At 37.5% G+C, this 23,351-nt stretch overlaps 1 long non-coding RNA gene across 1 annotated transcript in view; it reads right to left on the minus strand.

Moving 5' to 3' along the window:
- Positions 1-3,098: 3,098 nt before the first annotated feature.
- LOC103878459 overlaps positions 3,099-23,351 on the minus strand; it is a 291,089-nt gene continuing 270,836 nt past the window's right edge. The window contains exons 2-3 of the long non-coding RNA XR_002517670.2: positions 12,156-12,230; positions 3,099-4,050 (exon numbers count right to left, since the gene is read on the minus strand). This is a non-coding gene — a long non-coding RNA (uncharacterized LOC103878459). The remainder of the gene's footprint in view (positions 4,051-12,155; positions 12,231-23,351) is intronic.

Raw genomic sequence — 23,351 nt, forward strand, 5'->3', positions numbered from 1 at the left:
CTAGGAAGTACCTAGGAGTTGGTGTTGCAGTCCTTACTGCCTAGACTGCCTTTCAAGTTCATTTAGAGACATAGGGCACTGTAGCCCATGGTGGTAAGGTTAAATGAGAGCTCAAGTTTGGCAGACCACTGTGATTCCACTTCGGCCAGGCCTGATTTAAATGCTCCCTCAATGGGCAGGTAGCAGCTGAGTTTGGTCTAGTTTTCCTTTCTGCTCTTACAGGACAGCACGGAGTTCAACGCCTCGTAAGTGCTGTGCTCTCTCTCCCCCAGCGCCCAGAAATGTTTTCCACACCACCCACTGCTGCAGCTGCCTCAGGGGGAAGGTGGGTGGCGTCCACAATTCAGGACTGCTTTTTCTATCTCTTTAGTGCCTCTTTCAGTGACATGACATTAAAACCAGGTACTGTGAGGGCTCACCTGATTTTTGGTTCTTATGAATGTGTTTCTTCCGTGTAGATAGTTATTAACTTGGCGTCCTTGCAGAGGGGACGATCGGTGGAGCCTTCTATTCCGCCATCTTGCTCTGCGTCTATCTATAGCAGCAGCTCTGCATACTGATTTTACCCACGTCCACAGGCTAGCTGAGGCTTCTCTTGTTGATTGTTTTATATTTGCTTAATGGCGATGCTGGGCTAGTTCAATAAAGTCTATTTTTTTCTGCAGCACACAGCCTCTGATGCTCCTACTCAAATATTTTTTCTTTATTTTTATCTTTTGGCCTGGCTTCCTAGAAGGTTATCCTGTGATATCACCATTTAGTGATCAGACGCTGATTGATCAGAGGTTTTAACAAGCCCCGTGAACCAGTGAGGTTTTCACCTTTTACTCTTCAATCTGTGAATGTGGTAGAGATTGCTTTCATGGTTTACAAAGTATATGAGTTTCCCTGCATACAACCAGGAACTGGTAGCTTAATGGTTCTGTCTCTCTGGTTGCTCCTCAAGGCAGGCAGCCCTGGACATGTGCACAGTCTTCCTAGGCACCAGGGAAAACTATGGTTTTTGCAAGGCTCTCTTTGACTTTCTTCTTCCCTTAATCTCTCTGTTAAGATTCTGCTAGGTCTGACTCTATTGGTATCAACCCAGCTGTTATCCATCATTTATTGCTAGCGGATCACTCTATTGCTTTAACACCCTGAGGCATAAATTGTTCCACGGTCTGATTGCAATACTGTGGGGATCTTTGGTACAGACGGGTCACGGCCAGTCTTTCAGCATTTCTCTAACTCTCCCCTTTCCCTAAGCAGAAATTTTGTTATGAAGCAGGACCTGAGAGAGAATAGTGAACTTACCGCTCTAGCTGGATCCTCTCTACAGAACAGGAGTAGTGTGTGAGTGTGAGGATAGTGGGGGTGGGGTTCTGCCACCCAGTTGCCATCACAGCCCTGTATAGACCTTTCGCGGCCCAGAGTCAAAGAGCATAAAATTTGCTGAGTTTTGCCATCTTACTATTCTAGCCAGATTAGCTTTTCTGCCCCAGGAAGTTGGGGATGATGGGATCTGACACTTGGCTGCCAACCCCAGTAGAGCAGCTCTCCCGCAACACAGAGCTGTGTAGAATTGAGGGACTGTAATTTTTTTTTTCTTTCTTTGAGACGGAGTCTCGCTCTGTCACCCAGGCTGGAGTGCAGTGGCATAATCTCGGCTCACTGCAAGCTCTGCTTCCGGGGTTCACGCCATTCTCCTGCCTCAGCCTCCCGAGTAGCTGGGACTACAGGCCCCTGCCACTGCGCCTGGCTAATTTTTTTGTATTTTTAGTAGAGACGGGGTTTCACCGTGTTAGCCAGGATGGTCTCTATCTCTTGACCTCGTGATCTGCCTGCCTCCGCCTCCCAAAGTGCTGGGATTACAGGTGTGAGCCACCGCGCCAGGCTGAGGGACTGTATTTTTCACCAGTTTCCTCATCCAGATACTATATACCTTATAAGAGTTGGAAATGGAGGAACGGACACTGCTGCCACCCACTCATATCGTCTTCTGTAGCACGGGGCTGTGAAAAATCGGATGTGCCAATGTTTACCAGCTTCCCAGTCTACCAGGTATAGCTCTCCTACCCAAGGAAATTGAGGGATATGGGATCTAGCACTCAACTGTTGCTGAATAGAACAGCTTTTCCAGAACACAGAGTTGTAAATAAACAGGGGCAGTCCCTAACTCAGCTGCCACACCTTCATGAAAGAGTCCATAGACCTTATTAAATAAATATTCCTCAATAGGTAGCAAACCCCATGATGAATCTCCAGACTCTGAAGAATTGTCTTTGCTAATTTTGACCCATTTAATTGCTGTCTCTCTGGGTTTCCTCCAGGTCCTCATATCTTATTTACTACGGTGAGTTTTAAGAATGTATACTTTCTTTAATTTAAAATTTCAATTTCCTAAATTTAAGAATTTAAGAAAACATTAAATAGTTACAGAATCTGAATCATCTGTTTTATAATTTTTTAAGAAAGAATTAAGTTTATAAAAGATTTCCACATCTTTGATTCATATAAATTTATAATACATCCTAATATAAAGTTTATATTAGGTATATAATATATAAAATATATATAATATACAAATATATATATATTTGTATATATATAATATAAATATAATATATAAATATAAATATATATAATATATAAAATATATAAAAAATATATAAAATACAGTATATATTTTATATTATATCATATAAATCAAAGGTTATAATGTAACCTTTGTAATCTAATTTTTAATATTTACATATATAAACTCTCTGAAATTTAAATGTTATTTCATCATATTAATGTAAAGTATGGTTTGATTTGTTTCTTATGTTGTCATTACTAATTAGCCAAATCTCCAGTACCTTTTTAAATATAATTTCTGCTTACTATACACTTTTTTTTGTTTATTTTTGGGGGTTTTCTGAAGGGAGACAGTCTCAGTCTGTTGCCCAGGCTGGAGTGCAGTGGCATGATCTTAGCTCACTGCAACCTCCACCTCCCGCCACCACATCTGGCTAATTTTTGTGTTTTTAGTAGAGATGGGGTATTGACATGTTGGCCAGGCTGGTCTCAAACTCCTGGTCGCAAATGATCTGGCCACCTCAGCCTCCCAAAGTGCTGGGATTACAGGTGTGAGCCACCACACCCAGCCTCTGCTTACTATACAGTTTTTAACATATATATGTGTCAATTACTAGATTTTATTCTGTTAATAGATCTAATGTTGACACACTATTTTGACTGCATATTTATCACTTACTTTAATATTTGGTAGTGCATATATTAAACCTCTTATCCTCTCTATATTGATGTTATAGCTGTTATTATAGCTCATCATATTATATAACTGCAAAATCATTTCATCAGGTAGAACCAAAAATGCACTACACTATTGACCGTACATAACTGATATAAATTGAGGGCACTCTGGTATCTTTAAATCCTGATTCTTCCTACCTGAGAATAGGGTAGATAACTACTTAATTCTTTTGTCCTTTACTAAATGTTTTGCACTTTTTAAAAAGAGATCTCCCAAGTTTCACTTAAATAAATTTATGTTGTTATTCTGAAAGGCATTTTTTCCTTTATATTTTTGATAGTTATTGCTATCTGTAAGAACTCTATGAATTCTTATATATGAGAATTCCCTTATTGAACTCTATTTCTACTATTAGACCTCAGGGCCTTACAATCAATTCTTTTAGTTTTTCCAGGTAACCAATCCTACAAATTAAAAATAATTATATTTCTAATATATAATTAATAATCCATAATTATAAATAATAAGTAAGAATTACATGATTACTTTTACAGTTTCCATTTCTTGTATTATATTACTGACTAAACATTCTAAGACAAAACTAAATAATAGTATTGACCTGCATTATTAGTAGGCATATATTTGTCACAGGGATGATAACTCTCCAGCATCCCCAGCCCAACGTGGCCTACCTAGGCCAGTCTCAAACCTAAAAATCTCGGAACAGAAACTATTCTCTTTCTTACCTTGCTAGGTATCCAGTGGTCTTCCTTGGGGTCATCAGCATGCTGGGATATATCACAAAAGCATCTTCCCTAGAAAACGGAATCAAATGGAGTATGATATTTTAAACCACCAAATTGGCACAAAACTACCTCAACCTATAACTAAATGACTATCAAGCAAGGTCTCAAGGCACAGACAACATGATTTTGATTCTCAAAAAGTCTGGCCAGGTGAGGACTCCAGACACATACTTTGTTTGGCTTGATTAGGTAAGCGAAATACATTCAGTGTTTTGGTTCTTTCTCAGAGTAACTCCCATGATAGTTCCTCTTGTCTAGTCAACTGGCCTCAGCATTTCCCAGCTTATGGATTTAGTATGAGGTCATTCAGTGTCAAGGTTTGGGAATGTGAACTTCTAAATCCAAGTCCCTCCCTCCTTAGCTTCACTATTCTGGGCTCTCACAACCCAAAATCAAGTATAATACTCTTTTCTGACCATCTTGCTTCACTCCTTTCCTTTTAAATTGCCTTAAGCGTCTATATACTTATTGAAAATGAAATTACCCTCAGTATTTTAATAATAAATAGGGAAAATAAATGCAAATTTAATGTCTGTTATGTGCGAGGTACTGTGCTAAGCTATTTACAAACTTTATATAATCTTCACCACAACCCTATAAAATAGATTCTGTTTTTTATTTCTATCTTACAGGTAAGGAAATTGAGACTTATGGGGTAAAATGTACTTTCAAATATTACTCTACTCTTCCTTTAGTTTTTTACAGTTAGTTTAAATATTTGCATTAGGTTTAGAATACTTTCCTTCATACCAAATATATATCCTTCTATTACTGTTTCACAAAACATTTTCTTCATACATTGAAATTGAATTTCACAAATGCCTTTTAGCATACACTGAGATGATCACAAAATTTTTCTTTCTATGATCTCTTAATATGATGAATTGTTTTAATAAATTTTTTACTTTTACAATTTCTTTGCAAGTCTCAGATAAAGTCAGCATGTGCACAATGTATTAGTATTTTAATATAATGTTGTATTTCAGTCGATATTATTTATTTAGGGGTTTTGAATCTTTATTCCTAAGTAAGCTAGCTATTTTTGCAATTCATAAAATGAACTGGGGAACAATTCATCTTTTTCTAAACTTAATAAAATATTAATAGCAGATTATTTTAATACAGTCTATATTGGAATTACTATTATTTATTTAGGATTTTTGAATCTTTGTTCTTAAGAGAACTGGCTATATTTTTTATTCATAAAATTTGAATTGGGGATCAATTCATCTTTTCCTACGCTTAGTAACATTTAAAATAATACAGAAATTGCTTTTTTCCTTGAAGGTTTGGGGAAAATTATCCTTAAAATATTCTTTACCTGGTATTTTCTTCAGAGTTAGTTCTTTAACAACCTTCTTAATTTATTTTGTGAATATTCAAATTTTCTGTTCCCTCTTACATTATTTTTAGCACTTCACATTTTCCTTAAGAAAACTGTCCATTTTATTAAGTTTGTCAAATTAATTACCAAAAAAGGTGACTAATGACATATACTTTTACTATTTTATCTCCTACATATCTTACATTGAAATAATTTTCTCCATCAATTGCCCCATTGCTGAGCTTCTACTCTGTGCCTAGCACTGCTCAGGGTGCTGGGTAATTACTAATGAACAAAATATACGGTTCCAGGCTCTTAGGGATCTTATAGTCTAGTGGGCAAGAACAATGGTGAATAAGTAAGAAAATAAAAAAGTAATTTAAAATTGTGGTAAGTGGTATGAAGGCAACAAAATACAATAATAGAAAATATTTGGGGTGGGGATACAGGGCTCAGGGGAACTCAAATTTAGATTGAAAGGTCTTGGAAGACCTTATCACGGGGTAACAGTGAAATCCAGACCTGGAAAATCAGAAAGAACCAGCTATTTGAAGAAAATGAAGAGAAAAATTACAAACTATGCCAAGATGGTATAGAACCTGTTGTGTTTGGGGTACTAAAAGAAGTATAAGGTTGCTGAAACATGAAGAATGATGTGGGGAAGGACTCGGGAAGATTCTAAAGAGTTGAGAAGATTTTGGAAGCATGCTGGCTACCTGAGAATTTCTGGAAAGGTGATTAGGTACTGATGTTTTTCAATCAAAAATGGAAATTGAAGCTGAATTTGCAAAGTTCTTTGTGTAAAATGGAAAACAGTTCAGCAATCTATATTCAAGAATGGGACAATTTGTAATAAATGTTGTGTGGATCGTGATAGTTTATATATTTGTAAAGATAATAAACTTGACTTTTAGGCAGTTGTAGGTTTACAGAAAAAAAAAGAGCAGAAAGTTTGGGAAACTCCCAATAACACCTTTGTCTTCCACCCTCATTTACTCTCCCACCTCCCACAACACGCACCCCATACACAGTTTTCCATACAATTAACATCTTCCATTAATATGGTATACTTGTTACAACTGATGAACCAAAAGTGATACATTATGAACTAAAGTCCATAGGATTTTACATTAGGCTTATTCTTCATGTTGTACAGTTACATGAGTTTTTAATTTTGTAAATTGTACTTTACTATTTTTTCTATTATTTTGAAAAATGTTTTAATTTTTTCCTTCTTTTCAAAGTATTTTTTAAATTTCAATAGCTTTTGGGGTACAAGTGCTTTTTGGTTACATGGATACTACGCAGCTATAAAAAGAACAAGATCATGTCCTTTGCAAAAACATGGATGGAGCTGGAGGCCATTAGCCATAGCAAACTAATGCAAGAACAGAAAACCAAATGCCACATGTTCTCACTTATAAGTGGGAGCTAAATGATGAGAACACATGGACACATAGAGGGGAACACAGACACTGAGGCCTACCTGAGGGTGGAAGAGGGGAAGAGGGAGAGGACCAGGAAAAATAACTAATGGGTACTAGGCTTAATACCTGCATTATTAAATAATCTATACTACAAACCCCTGTGACATGAATTTACCTGTATAACAAACCTGCACATGTACCTTTGAACTTAAAAGTTTTTTAAAAAGCATAATCCAGACAGTTGGGGAATGACTAGATGTCAGTGAAATTCTGTGCTGGACCAGGGCTGTGTATGTTATAAAAGAAAGTTTTTGAGACATCTCCAAGAAGGTACATGTAGAAGGCATGTTTGAGAACAATAAAGAACTCAGAATTATCTTTAAAAAAAAAAAGAAAAGAAAATTTGGCTGGGTGCGGTGGCTCATGCCTGTAATCTCAGCTGACTTTGGGAGGCCAAGGCGGGTGGATCACCTGAGGTCAAGAGTTCGAGATCAGCCTGGCCAACATGGTGACACCCTGTCTCTACTAAAAATACAAAAATTAACTGAGTGTGATGGCACATGCCTGTAATCCCAGCTACCTGGGAGGCTGACGCAGGAAAATCACTTGAACCTGGTAGGTAGAGATTGCAGTGAGCCAAGACTGTGCCACTGCACTCCAGTCTGGGCAACAAAGTGAGACTCTGCCTCAAAAAAAAAAAAAAAGAAAAGAAAAGAAAACAAAAAAGAGAATTTAAAAAACCATGGTTCCTATCTTTAAGAGTTGAAAGCACAACATTGATTCATAACTGCTTTCTTTCTTTTTGGTACTCTTGTTAAATAATGACATTGATATTTTTTTTCCTAGCAATAACACATTTAGCAATGGAAAATGCTGTACTGCATTAGGAAAATCCAATTGAAATCACATGTTAATTTTGTGAATTGGTTCGAAATAATAGTGCTTTTGAGTATCACTCATCAAGTAAAATCAGACTGTCTCTAAAGCATGACATGTGCAAGGAAGTCTCCTCAGAGTTCACTAATGAACAAAAGGGTATGTAGTACCAGCAATCCTAGCAAAAAAATGGAGTAATTAGAATGTGCTTGGTAATAGCTGACACATAATTACAGCAATCACATCAAAACTGAATGAAAATAAAGGCAAGGAGAATAGAGGTGTAATCTTCACATTAGAAAGAAATAAAATAATAAGTTAAATCTCACGCAGGAAGAAACTCTCTGATGTGGTTTGGCTGTGTCTCCACCCAAACCTCCTCTTGAATTGTGGTTTCCATAATCCCCAGGAGTCATGGGAGGGACCTGGTGGGAGGTAATTGAATCTTGGGGGCGGTTTCCCCCATCCTATTCCTGTGATAGTAAGTTCTCACAAGATCAGATGGTTTCACCAGGGGCTTCCCTCTTCACTTGGCTCTCATTTGCTCTCCTGCCACCCTGTGAAGAGGTGCCTTCTGACATGAATGTAAGTTTCCTGAGGCCTCCCCAGCCATGCAGAACTGTGAGTCAATTAAACCTCTTTCCTTTATAAATCACCCATTCTCCAGTAGTTCTTCATAGCAGCCTAAGAAGAGAATACACTCTCCTTATTCCAAGTGCACACAGGCAGCACAGAACAGCCCAGACACAGCTGTTTGTGGCTGGTTAACAGCCTGACTATCCTGGGTATGAAACCATTTGCTCCTCCGTTCTGGGAAGACACAAGTCTTAGGGGACAGGCCTGGCTGGTTGGCTTCCTGTTTATTCACAGAATTTTCTTGCCGTAAGGCACATGGTCTGTCCATGCCAATTTAGGACACATGACTTCCACAGGTGATGAGCTGTTCCTCATCTCCTTTGAAATCAGAGAAAGATAAACGAGCTTAAATGTGAACATGTTGGATCTAAAGGGATGAGAAATTGCTTTTACGGAGAGTTGTCTGATCACAGGGATAGGTTACTAAATTAGATCGTGACACTTGAGAAATATTAACTAAATTGAACTGAACTTCATGAGGGTAATCATATATTCAGAAATGATCTTAATATAGCTAGCCAAAAGATAGCAGTTCTAACATACCATTTAAAGAAGGTAGTTGTTCTATGGACGTTACACAAATAATAAGTAATTACACTGGAGAGAGAGAAAAAGAAAGACCCAGAAGTTTAAAAGTTGCAACAGTGAAAAATAATCCTTGTATTTTAACAACTAACTGGCTACTCAAAGTGTAGTCTGTGGACCAATGGCATCAGCATTTCCTGGGAGGCCGTCAGAAATGCAGAATCTCAAGTCCCATCTCAGACCTGCTGAATCAAAATCTGCATCTTAACAAGATCCCAAAGAGATCTGTACGACATTGAAGTTTGGACACACTGATTTAACAGATTCATAGACACTAAAAGGGAAGAGATATTAGAAAAGGTCCTAACTAATCCCCTCATTTTTCAAATTTGAAAACTCACCAAAGTTTCATCTTCAGACAAGATAAATGTCAAATGATCAATTAATGTTAGAGTTAAATCTAGAGCCTGGCTTGGCACAGTGGTACATGTGTGTAGTCCCAGCTACTTTAGAGGCTAAGGCAGAAGGACTGCTTGAGCCCAGGAGTTCATATCAGCCTGGGAAACAGAGCAAGATCCCTCCTCTAAAAGATAGATGAGAGAGAGAGAGAGAGAGAGACACAGAGAGACAGAGATCCTACACCAGTGTTCTGTTCATGGTCCATTCTATCAGTCAAGAATTTCTAAGAACTTAATAAAAAAATTTTAGACTGCTTTATTAGCCTGTTTCCCACCCCCTCATCATCTAATTTTACATTAGCATTTATATTAGTATTAGTAATTAGTTCCATATTTGATATCTTTAAAACTTTCTCAGAAATGAATCCTCTGTCAAAGAATAAACCTGTTAATAGGACAGATTTACTGAATGCCATGGTTATGCATTTAAAACATCTTCTCTCTTCCAGTTATCACTGATGCAATCGAAGGTATGGTGAGAGATTGCTGGAAATGACTAAATGTGTTTCATTTTAAATTGATAACTTTGTAGAGAGGGTGAAAGGATACTGGAGAGGGAAGGAGGCATGAAAACAAGGAAGGTGGGAGGGGACAGCAGGAGTCGGTGGATGATTCTGCTCTGGCATGCCTGTCTGACATCACTGGCTTAACATTTGTATTTCAGTCCATCGCCTGACTAATAACACCATGTAGTGAAATAAAGCACCCATTCTGGAGGTAATTGTTATGTGGTGGAATATAAACAAGGCCCATTCTGCAGTATATTTACCACAGTGCATATTTACGAGTTGGGTTTAATTAAAAGTCAGGAACACTAGAGCTATTTTTTAACTAGATGCCTATTATCTAGTGTCAAATGCTTGGTTTTAATCATGCATTTTATATCATCGTGACCTAGATCACTGCCTGTGACATATGAGATAGTGTGTTGTCTTTCCTGAGAAGATGTAGCAGGGCTTGATGGATGTTTTCTCATTCCTAACCTCATTACTACCAGCTTCCCATCCATCTAATAAAATGCTATGATAGAGAGTGGGAAGGTGCTATAAATCATAATATTCCAGCCGCTTCGAGCAGATTCATTAGAAATGCTGACTATATATCTCACAAACAGAAAGTCAACACACAAAGTAGGTTGCTGCTTCTTCCCAGGATCAAGGCATCCTGTTCCCTGCCTTACCCTCTCCCAGTGGAAAAAAAGGTTCTTTTTAAGTAGCAAAAACCTGCTGTTTAATGAAAAACTGGGTAGTCCTCTGTCTTAACATGATATATCCAAGACAGAATTGATACATACTAGGTTCAGTCTTGTCATACACAATCTGACCATTACTCCTCTGATTGGAACAGCTGTCGACTTCTAAGTGCTCGGGAAACAGGTACAGTTAAAGTAGTTCAGGTTTTGAAGTTATTGTCACTACTGTTTTTGCCCTAACAAAGAAAAGGATCCTGTATTTTCTTTAAGACTAAGGTAGAATTTGTTGAAGAGATGAGTAAGAGCTCTGACATCATCATTCCTTCAGTTAATGGGGCGTGAAATCCTTGGCTCCTCCTTCTCTTTTGATTACTCATTTGTTCATTCATTGAACAAACATTTCATGTGGACCTATATGGTCCAGACACCATATTAGGTACCAGGTTACAACCGTCAATAAGACATGGCCTTCCCTCAAGGAGCTTGTACATTAGGTGAAAAAACAGAGTGCAATGGGAACACAAAGGAGGAGGTCCTAAACCCATCTGGAGCAGGGTGGTTGTCAAGGAAGTCTTACAGGAGGATTTGAAATCTAAGTTAACTAGAGAAGAGAGAAGGGGAACAGTGTTCCAGAAACAGAGAGCAGAGCATGTGCAAAGATTCAGAGTTGTGAAAAGGATATCCAAGTTTAGCATAGCTGAGACCAAGAGGTACAAGGAGTGGCAAGAGAAAAAGGAGTTCAGAAGTAATAAAAGACAAACCATGAAGGGCCCTGTATGCTTTTTAAGGAAGTTTAAGCTATTCTGAGAGCAACAGAAAAGCGTTAAACACTTTTAAGCAGACCAGTCACATGGCAGGTTTTGCATTTCACAATCGTCACTCTCCCAACAGTGAGGAATAGATGAGGGCAGGGGCAGCAGACAAGAATTAAGTTAGGGAAAATAGCAAAGACAGCAGCAGTAAGGTAGGCCTGAGATGAGAGAATGGAGAAAGCTAGTAGCAGCTGTGAACTATTTATGAGGTACAGATGACAGGACTAGTAAATGATTTGAACACTCTAATCTATCTGGTCACCAAGTCTATTAGTTTTTCTTTTTTTTTTTTCCAAATGAAGCTTTATTCAGCTGTTTCCATTTGTTCTCTTAGACACTAGGCTGTTCCCAAGACCATAAGCCCTGTGCTGTATCCTAACTGACATCCATATCTGGGCTGATCACGATAGTCTCAAATCCATGTTCTACCACATGGTAAGTTCTCATAGGCCTGTTCTCTGTCCCAGAATCTCCTGTGACTGCCATGTACCTGACCCCACTGTCTACAGCAATAGTTTTTAATCTTCAGTGAATATCTGAATCACTAGGATGCTGGAGTGGAGGGCCTGTGAAAAATGCCAAAAACCAACTTCTATCAAGATAAAATTTCTGACCTAGATATATCGTGGGATCCAGAAATAAATATTTTTGACAAACACTCAAGACACTAAGGTCGGAAACATATTTTGAGATAATGTCCAGGGCTATGGCCTACAAGTCACAGATCTCTACAATTTCTGCACACCACATTGTCCTACAGAGTTGACTGTAACTTACATCTATGCCCAAATCACTTTCTGTTGTGTTCTGGCTTGATTTCTTACTGTAAAAATGACTATGCTGTAATCAACCCCACCTCCATACCTTCAATCATGTTGTTCTGCCTTTATCCTCTGCTTGGCAGAATTTGGTCCATGTGTGAGGGCTCAGTTTCCATATCTGTAAAGGTCAGTGAACAAATTAGACAGTGTTCAAGTTATATTCCAAGCTTACTATTCTATGACTCATTTTAAACCTCATCTCCTCATGAGCCCATCCCTGGTCACTCCAGCCTTCACTAAACTCTTCTTTTTGAACTTGCTCACTCCCTCTTCCCACCCTCCGCCACATTTAATTATATGAACTAGTTTACAGCTTATCAAAAGCGGTATAAAATTGGGATTAAGAGCACAGAAACCAGAATCAAATTGACTCAGATCAGGTCCTGGCTTGATCATTCACCAGCTGCATGATATTTGGGAAGCTGCCCTCTTTCTAAACCTCAACTTCCTTATCTGTAAAATGAGAATAAAAGTTTCTGTCTTGCAGAATTATTGCAAAGATTAAATGACATTATCCGTTAAAGCAATTAGTATGGTGCTTAGAATTTATTAAGGCATTTCATAAAAGTTGACAAAAATCAGTGTGACAGCCTTGCCTCTGTTTATGACTGGGTTATAAGTAACTTGAAGGCAGGAGGGAAGCTTCTTTTATATCATTGACCACCTCCCCCAGTCCAAAGCCTGACAATATCACCTAGGAGATGGACTGATATTTATAGTATTCAAAAATAAAAAGAGCTGGGTGTGGCAGCTCGCACCTGTAATCCTAGTACTTTGGGAAGCTGAGATGGGAGAATTACTTGAGCTCAGGGGTTCAAGACCAGCCTGGACAACATAGCAAGACCTTGTCTCTGCTGAAAAAGAAAAACAAAGAAAAGACAGAAAGAAAAAAAAAAACACCCGAGCATGGTGGCCTGCAGTCCCAGCTACAAGGGGGGCTGAGATGAGAAAATCACTTGAGCCTGGAAGATTCAGGCTGCAGTGAGGTGTGATCGTGCCACTGCACTCCAGTCTGGGCAACAAAGCAAGACCCTGACTCAAGTAAATAAATACATAAATACACACATACAAGTGAGTGTAGCACAAATAAATCTTATTACAGACTCAGGTATGTCACATGTCCGCATTTTCTTTGTCAAATTCAATCTGATAACAGCTTCATTCTACTGTACTGAAGAAAATTCAGTGTTAGTCATTATTACTCCTACAAGGAGGAGAGGTCCCAAGGTGTTGTGTAGCACCAGGGTATCCCTGATAAGGGAATTCTCACACTGTTCACACTGGTCCCTCCTGAGATGCCCAGTGAGCCAGTCCATAAGGTTCCTGTAGGTCACAGGCAGCTTAGCTGATTCTCCACCTTGCATGGAATATAGGAAACCGGACCACATTTGGAACTCCTAAACTCAGGGTACAACTCCCAGTGTTTCCATTGGTCATCACTTCTGAGATTTTGTCACCTCTCCAGGACTTTGCCAGAAGTGGCATATGTACCCCATTCCAAATGGACCTATTATTCTCTTTTGCCATCTCAGCCAAAAGGATGACCCTTCCTGGACTCCCTGCCTTAAAAAACAACTCCCTCTCTTTCTCCATACTTTCACGGCTAATTACACATTAAATGGGGTAATGACTTTAATAAGTTTAAGATTCTGCTCTCAACCCTACCAAAAACAAAAACAAACAAAATAAAACAAAACAAAAATTCTCTGAGGCAGGGGACTATTAAGGGCCTGGTCCCCCATGCGAAGTGAGGAAAGAAAAATAAATGAAGGGATCGTAAGCACAAAATAATATTTTAATAAACTATCCCTCCCAAAAAGCCAAGAGGAATCACTTTGTGTCAACACAGAAGGATCAAAGCACAAAGAAAAGTGATGCTGGAATTATGACAGCATATTCCTCTCCTGAGTCAGATGAGACCTTTTCTCTAAAGTTTTGGCCTTGAGAAAAAGAATGGGCCTTTGGTCAAGATTAGGATTCCCTCTGTCTTCTTTCCAAATTTTAGGGAACTTTTGGATTGTTACACTAAGAGTGCCATCCATGCAAGCAAAGCACATCTTGCCTCTTGAAAGAACAAAGGCCCAGAGAGGCCATAAAAATTGCTCATAAGTCTTCTTAGACATCAAAGGACTCTTACCAACAACATGCAGATGACTTAGTGAAAGTAAATCAGGAACATATGGATTAAGATTCTCTTGAAATACACATGGGTTTAGAAACTAGGTGAAGAAGGAATTGCTTAGGGCTAAATGCATCTTGGATATTCTAAATACATGTGTGTGGTTATCACCACTAACATCCACCCACCCACCCTCACATACACACTTAGAAATATTCGTTGCATGAATTAGAGACCTAGAAAATGTTAAGACTCCTAGACATCACACATCATGGGAGAGTCACACAGCTATTTACCCAAGGTTAGATTAATTCAACAAATGATTTTTCTAATGTTTTCAGCAAAGGGGAAAAAGGAAGGAAAAGTTTATTGTTAGTTCAAAATAAACAACAAAAAACTTTTTATTTGGTTTCTGATTTCAAGAATAAATATGTTGGGTTGAGTTTCCCTATCTGTAAAACACAGGAAGTAGAGTGACTGATCTCAGAAATACTTGAAAATGTCTTTACCCTCGGACCTGTTTTTCATCTGCTTATTTTTCCTTGTTCTTCCTTTTCTAACAGGACCATATGCAAATTTTTATAACAATAACAAAAAGACCTAAAAGTTGAGCTTTAACATGTCTCACATACAAGCCTGGCCCCAGGAAAAACCCAAGGTAGGGGAAAAGGAGCCTTGGGTTTCTCACCCACTCCCTTTTTTCTGCCTCTCTTCCCTTGGAACAGCAATACAAAAACCACACCCCAGCAGCTTAAAGCAGCCCATCAGAAAACCCGCACTATCTCTTTCATAAATTAGAAGTACTGTGAGGCTTTTCAGAAAAGTGATTAGTGACACATTCAGGAATACTAAGACCTAAGTCTGAAATTACGAGTTTAGGAATTGGAGGGAGAAAGGTAAGATATGTTATTACATATCCTTGTTAATAAAGTGAGAGAAAAAGTTACTACCAGTATCAGGCAGATTAAATATGTACTGAAGACTTCTTTCCAGATCCAGTTTTCTCATTCATAACATTCTGGCTATCCTAAACCTGAATCAACACATTATAAGAAAGCCTATTTGGCTTCGGAGGAGGAAGTAAAGACATTAATGTACTAAAACTATTATTCAGCAGCTCTCTAATTCCATTGTGACTATTTTAGTACAATTGCAGTTATTTCACAATCATCCATTTCTAGAGTGTGAATGAAGCAGATAATAATTCAGGTCTGCATTTGAAACTGAAGGTCTAAGCTCTCTCTAAGAGTCAATAATATTATGAGGTTGGTGCAAAAGTAATTACGGTTTTGCCATTTTAATTATGGCAAAAACCACAATTACTTTCGCACCAAAAGTAACTAGAACCTATATCAGTTCTAAATGTAGAACTTAGCTTTAACTTAATGACATACGTAAACTCAGACACAGTGGTGACTTCAAAACCATTGACTCTACCAAGATGCATGACCTGTAAGTGATGGTTTCCTTAAACCTGAGAAAATTGCTTCTAACATATGGATCCCAATTACTGTGGATGAAATTTCATGGCATAAATATTCTAACGAGCTTAAAATAAACTAACATGGTCTTCCCTTTACCAGGTAGACCGTGTGAGTTTTTCCCATGATTTACTCCCATACCACCTTGTACTTCCTTATTGTAACACCGAAAACTGTAAGATCTGAGAAGGAAAGAGAGGGTGATTATCTTGTTCTCAATTGTAGTTTTAGAGCCTAGACAGTGCATGGCATAAATAATAAATATGTGCTGAATACACATTATAAACACATAAATTTTATTTCAGAGTTCTGTTACTTTAATTGGTACTAAATAATTTTTGCTAATTCTCCCAACAACCTAGACATCTCTGTCCTTCTAGTTTACAAACATCATAATTAAACATTAGATTTGGTTCCTTTGTGTCTTCAAAGGGCATTGCAAGGCATTTATTTTATCCTCTCCATATTTGATTTGAGAGAGCAGTACTAATTTTATTTCATAGATGACAAGCCTGGGGCAAAATCTTCTATATCTGGTCCCTTAACAAACACTATCTCTGAATAATAAAAATGAAGGTGGGGCCGGGCTCAGTGGCTCATATCTGCAATCTCAGTGCTTTGGGAGGCCAAGGTGTTAGGACTGCTTGAGGCCAGAAGTTCAAAACCAGTCTGGGCAACATAGGGAAACCCTGTTTCTACAAAAAAAAGAAAAAAATTAGCTTGGCAGGCTACTGTAATCCTAGCACCTTGGGAGGCGGAGGCAGGAGAACCGCTTGAGCCTGGTAGTTGGAGCCCACAGTAAGTTGTGATGACACCACTGCACTCGAGCTTGGGCAATAGAGCAAGATCCTATCTCTAAAATAATTAACAATTTTTCTAATGAAGGAGAGAACTGAAGAAATCTTGATTTTTAATTTCATTTGTAATTTCTTATAAGGAAGAGAATCTTAAAATGCTTCCTGTGGAGGCCAAGCTTTGAGGATGTGCCTTTGCTGACACACAAAATTAAAATCTGACAATGAAAATGCACTTAAAGAATCATCCAGAGTAAAAAAAAAAAAAAAAAAAAAAAAAAGGAATAAAAAATACACATAGAGAAGCAACACTGAGGTGGTCAAGGTAGTTTACTAAAGCCTGCTCTGTTGGCGTTCCAAAGCATGTTATGACGGCACAGAGCTGAATAATAAAATTTGTATCCTTATGTGAAAAATAAAATTCAGATAAAAAAGAAGGTACATGAGAAGTAAAGTCCCCCATTAGTGCATTTCTTTACAAATCAATTGGCCAAAGATAAAAGGTATTGCAGAGCTTTCCTTGCTCATTTTTATATAACTTCATAGAAGAAAAGATAGATTTGTTACTTTGTAAAAACACTGCACACAGACAAAATGGAAACAAATTTTAAGCATTTAGTCCCATTTTTAATATAACATCAATCTGAAAAATGATGTGACACACAGGAGCTACAGCTTCTATTAAAATGGTTACTAAAAGCTGGGCACAGTGGCTCCCGCCTGTAATCCCAGCACTTTGGGAAGCTGAGGTGGGTGGATTCATGAGGTCAGGAGTTCGAGACCAGCCTGACCAACATGGTGAAACCCCGCCTCTACTAAAAATACAAAAATTAGCCAGGCATGCTGGCGTGCACCTGTAATCCCAGCTACTCAGGAGGCTGAGGCAGGAGAATTGCTTGAACCCGGGAGGCAGAGGTTGCAGTGAGCCGAGACTGCATCATTGCACTCCAGCCTGGGTGACAGAGTAAGACTTTGTCTCAAAAAAAAAAAACAAAAAACAAAAAAAACTTACTAAAATATATTCAACTATGTGTTGTGTAGATGAGACCTGATGCTGTATGCCAGGATATTCAAATACAGTTGGACAAGCCACACAAATAAATGTTCTCTTTATATTTTCTAGTTTGGGAATTATCTGTGATTCTAATGGCCTAGAGTAGTATAATTCACATTTCGCAGGGAACTTAACTAGGTATGTTAATCAAAATAAGCATATTTATTATATGATTATTTCAAATGAAAATGCACATGAGTGTTTGTTTATAAAATAAACCTCACTAAGCATATTCCAAACACAATGTGATTCCACCACCTGATAGCTTTAGTAAGTGGAACGAGTTCAGTTTGGCATGTTAGGGTTATAATGTCATAATACTTACAACTACAGATATGTTATGGGGAATGACACAAACTAAGTCTTTGACTATAATATGCTAAGCATAAATATCTGTAAAACTGATTGGTGGAAAATTTTTGAATTTCTAACAAGAAAAGGCACTAAAATATATAAGGCATATAAATTACTATTTTAAATATTTCTTGATGATATAAAGAATATTAGAAACATATATCCCTTTAAAAGAAGTGAATATGACTGACTTAGGCACATGAGCGTGAACTTACTCTTAATTGGAAGCTCACCAGTGATGGTGTATGACAGTTCATATACTCTGGCATTGATTTAACTTTGTTGTTAACAGTTTCTACCACCTCTTTCAAGGTATTGATTCAGTTCAATTGAAAATACTTCTGAAATTGCAAAACAGACCATTTAAACACTGGTACTACTTTAAGTATTTAATTGTAATATTCCAACATTGTCAAACCAAATAAAATATGAAACTAAATTCAATGATGAGACTGATTAAAAACTTCAATTGCTGTTTACAATCCCAGTTTTAAAGTTCAGGTGTTATTCCAAATAGCCAGATTGTTCTCATTGATTTATTTATAATAAGCTAGTGCTATGAATTACATGCATAAATTAATTTTATACATATACGTATGAAAAATATATACTTTGTAATGTGCAATTCCACATATTTCAGTCTTTAAAGGTTTATAATTGATAAAAAATGATTGAAAACCACTAATCTGATCAAAACTCCTCTTTTGACAGATGATGTAAGGAAGGCTGGAAGACTAAAAATCTGCAAAATGTCAGTGAGTTACTGTTTCTGGACTTCTCCAAGTCTTTAATATGCAAAAGTAATTGTGAATTTCCATAAAGGATGCTATTCTATTGTCTTAGTTTGGGATTCCCCCAGAAGCACATCATGAGAAGAGGATCCAAATGCTAGTGGTATTTGGAGGAGGTGCAGAAAACAAGGGTAGGGAATAGAAAAGTGAAAAAGGAAGAAAAGACAAGCAATCAAGGGTGTGTTATCAAGTCAGCAGGTACTGAGGGCAACTGGAGCTTAATTCCACAGAGAAATGCTGGGACACAGGTTAGAATCTCTACCTTAGATCTATTCCATCTGAGGGGCAGGAAAGCTCTGGATTTATATAACAACTGCTGTGACTCATTGGAAGGGTTTTGCTCCAGAAGTGGGTGAATTCTGGGCACTTTCAGCACAGGCAGTGGGACGTCAGCTCCAGCATGGAAGTGGGAAGTCCTGAGGAATCCCTGCAGAGCCCTAAGAGTAGCTGCTACTTCTTGACTTCAATAATGTTTCCCAAACTCATTTAATGACAGAACTAATTTTTATGCAGCCCTAAATAACTTCCACGAGAACTTTAACATTTTAGAAACACTAGAATAATATAGTGTTCTAATGAATCCTATAATATAAATAGTGTTTTCATATATATTATCTAACTTGTGACTCAGAAACCTATGTATTATTATCTCCATTGTACAGATGAGAAAAACTGAGGTCTAGATGGGTTAATGGTTATTGGTAGACCCAGGGAGCAAACAAGTTTCTGGTCTCAAGACTCAAATTATTAAGAACATGAAACTTGCTTCTTTTAGAAAATGCACTATCAAGTAACACATAAAAGCCTAATATTTAGAGTAATTTTTGTCTTTATTCACAAAAGCCTTCATAAAGAACTTTTGTTCTAATAAATGACTCCACAACCACTACTATATACACAGTTCTAGAAAACTAGTACATTTAAAATTACTTTTCAGACAACTTTGAATTCCATGGTTATTGCAGAGACGCTGAAGCTTGCTGTCACTTTTATGTACTATGCTGTCTATAGTATTACTGATAGGTACCTGAGATAGCCTTATAAATTTAAGCTTTTATGTGGCTTCTATATTTTACAGTATAGGATCACAATTTATAATGATATGATGTATTGTTATAGAAATTGTCAGCTAGCAAAGTCTAAATATATTTTAAAGATTTGCAGTTTCTATCTGTACTGCAGGAAAACAAAACGTCTTCAAAAGCATATAGCTCTATGATGTGAGTCTTTTAAAACTAATACTCGAGTACTTGCTATGTGCCTAGCCCTGCTCTAAGGAATTTATAGGTACTAACTCATTTGTCCTCAGAACAGCCCTCTGTGGTTAGATTATCATCTACCTATGTGACAAATGAGAAAACAGGAAAAATGAAATTAGGCAACTTTCTAGTTTATCCAGTTTATAAGTGGTAATGACAAGATCTGCGCTCACAAAATCTAGCTTCATAAGCCACACTCAGATGCTCTGACCTACTAGACTTACCACAAAATTGCTCAGTGTATTGTTCCACTAAAAATTACTCAGGTTTGCATTCTTATTTGATCAAGGTAAAGAAAATTATTTCCAAAACTTGTAAACAATCTTTATTAGGTAAAACATCATTTAAATGTATGCTTACGTTTTGCATAATTACTTCCAACAGACCTCACCTAAACTATCTTAAGTAGAATTTTAATTTCCTGAGTTATCCCTAACGTTTTATTCTCAAGAGCTTATTAAAAATTTCACTTACTGAAATAAAATCTTCACATGCATGGTTAGAGTTGCATATGGAAAATAAGAGAGAAGGAGTTCAAGAGAGAGAATACAGATTCTCAAACCTAACTTGAAAGTGTTAATAAGTTGAAACTCATTTCTGCTAAACTAAAGCAATAGACATTATTCTGAACACAGGTATATCTTTATTTAACAGATGTTCATCTGAAAGTGTTTCATGTTGGTTTGAGATATGAGAAGTCATATTAACTGTTTTTTTCAATTGTTTCCCCATTGACTCAACCTTCTAATGTGCTTTACCTCTTTCTGAGTGATTGAGGAAGTAGCTGAAACTTTAAACCTGGAAGTACAGTAGCAAACCTTTGTAAACCAAAGCTTCCTTTAAGAATAGTGATAATGGCCGGGCATGGTGGTGGCTCATGCCTGTAATCCCAGCACTTTGGGAGGCCGAAGCGGGCAGATCATGAGGGTAGGAAATCAAGACCATCTTGGCTAACACGGTGAAATCCCATCTCTGCTAAAAACACAAAAACAAAATTAGCCAGGTGTGGTGGCAGGCAACTGTAGTCCCAGCTACTCAGGAGGCTGAGGTGGGAGAATGGCGTGAACCCAGGAGGTGGTGCTTGCAGTGAGCTGAGATTACGCCACTGCACTCCAGCCTGGGCCACAGAGCAAGACTCTGTCTCAAAAAAAAAAAGAAAAAGAAAAGTGATAACATTGTTAGTTAGACAAAGCAGAAATAAGCAGAAAAGAAGCCTTTATGAGAATCCTATAGCCCTACAACACTATACATGAGAGTAAGGAGGCTGCTAATAGAAGAGTTTGGGGAAAAATACCTTTCAAGAATATGGAAAAAAACACTGAAAGACTCCAGACACCAGTGTGTGAAAGACTCCAAGAACTCTCAAATAAAATTATATTAGCATTGAGATAAACATGCACACTGTAGTTGAAAAATCAATAAAGGGAAACAACAAAAATTACAGGGTGATGAGGTCACTACTTATGCAGTGACATCATGTCAGTAAATGACTTCAATATTAACATCAGTGATTGCACCAGCATTCTACCAACTCATCTGGTACATCCCATCCTACAATTGCTCATAGGTCTAATGAGTTGCCAAAATTACCAAGGACCAGACACAGCATGGGGAACTGACTACTTCTAAGAGGTAGGAATGAAAAAGGTAGTTCAATGTGCAATCAATCTGGTTAATTTTCACTCTGCTTCTCAAAAAAAAAAAAAAAAAAAAAAAAAAAAAGACAAATAGTTATCTAAATATGCAGATAATGTAAAGTGGTTACAAATGTGAACAGGCTTTTTATTGTGTGTGTGTGTGCACGTGCATGTGTGTGTGTGCTCAATGTGAGATTTCAAGCTTAAAAAATATCCTTTATATGTGCACTTGAATACCTGTTTTCTTAGTATGTGGTCATGGATGGGTATTCTTTTAAATCTTCAAAGTGACATCAAAAGGAACAAAGTTGTTCTCTGGCAGAACCTTTTAATACTTGATACGGTTTGGCTCAGTCCTTACCCAAATTTCAACTTGAATTGTGTCTCCCAGAATTCCTGCCTGTTGTGGGAGGGTCCCAGGGGGAGATAAGTGAATCATGGGGGCCGGTCTTTCCCATGCTATTCTCGTGATAGTCAATAAGTCTCACAAGATCTGATGGGTTTATCAGGGGTTTCTGCTTTTGCTTCTTCCTCATTCTGTCTTACCACCACCATGTAAGAAGTGGCCTTTCACCCTCTGCCATGATTGTGAGACCTTCCCCAGCCACGTGGAACTATAAGTCCAATTAAACCTCTTTCATCTGTAAATTGCCCAGTATTGTGGATGTCTTTATCAGCAGCATGAAAACAAACTAATACAATAGCCTACTAATTGCTCATTTAAAGGCAATTTGTACTCACAAATATGAATGCAAATGCTTGAAGCCACATGGGCATGTTTGAGAAGCCATACATTAGCTGATATGATATTTAAAAAATCATTCTGGTATTTCAATATCAACTAGTCTGAAGTCAAATTGACCAAATAGTAAGACAGATGAGTATCTGAAGGATAAGACTTGTATCATGGCTTTCTGAAAACAGTGACCCAAAAAGCATCACTTGGTTGAAGTTTCTGTGTCTGACTAGTCAAAAGGAAACTAGATAGCCACTCCCATTTTATGATATTGACAGACAGATCTTATTATATGTATCAATAAATACATCTTGGTTCCTGAACCTGAGGAGCTTCCACTCTCTCTGCAGGGAAGAAAACAAGTTACGTCTCCCTTGATAAAAATCCTATAGCCTTATAACACTTCATCTGAGGAAAAGGAAGCTGTTAATGGAAATGTTTGGAAAAAATTGTCTTTTAAGAATATGAACAAAAGCACTGAATGAAAGACTCCAGACACCAATGCATAAAAGGCCCATGATTTAAGTCCTCTCAATACTCAAAATTAAATTTTGGAAATGATTCAGCACCAAAGAGAGGAGATAGAACATAACTGAACCTTCAAGCATAATTATAGATAAGTAACCAGGGAAAAATAAGTTATTCAAAGTAAAAGAACAGCATGGGAATGGGTATGGCAGGTAGGAATGGGGAGAGAATGGGGACTAGTTGCTTGTGATACTAAATGAGAGTTGATATTGGAGAATCATGGAAATGTGAATGAATAGGTTATGCAAAATTAATCCAAAATCATGGATGGTAAAGTTTCTGTTGTTCCAACCATTAGAAAAATCTGTTGTATTCTGAATCACCAATGATCCAAAAAAAAGGCTTAAAGGTTTATTTTCATTGTTTCTTTACGTCCTATTACTCCTTTCTTACTAAAATATACTCTTTCATTGAGAATCTGTCAGTGGTAAAGTTTAACAGCCTTTTTGCAGGGTGGGATACTGTATTAGTCTGTTCTCACACTGC

Source organism: Papio anubis, chromosome 13, assembly GCF_008728515.1.
Source record: "Papio anubis isolate 15944 chromosome 13, Panubis1.0, whole genome shotgun sequence".
NCBI classification, from domain to species: domain Eukaryota; kingdom Metazoa; phylum Chordata; class Mammalia; order Primates; family Cercopithecidae; genus Papio; species Papio anubis.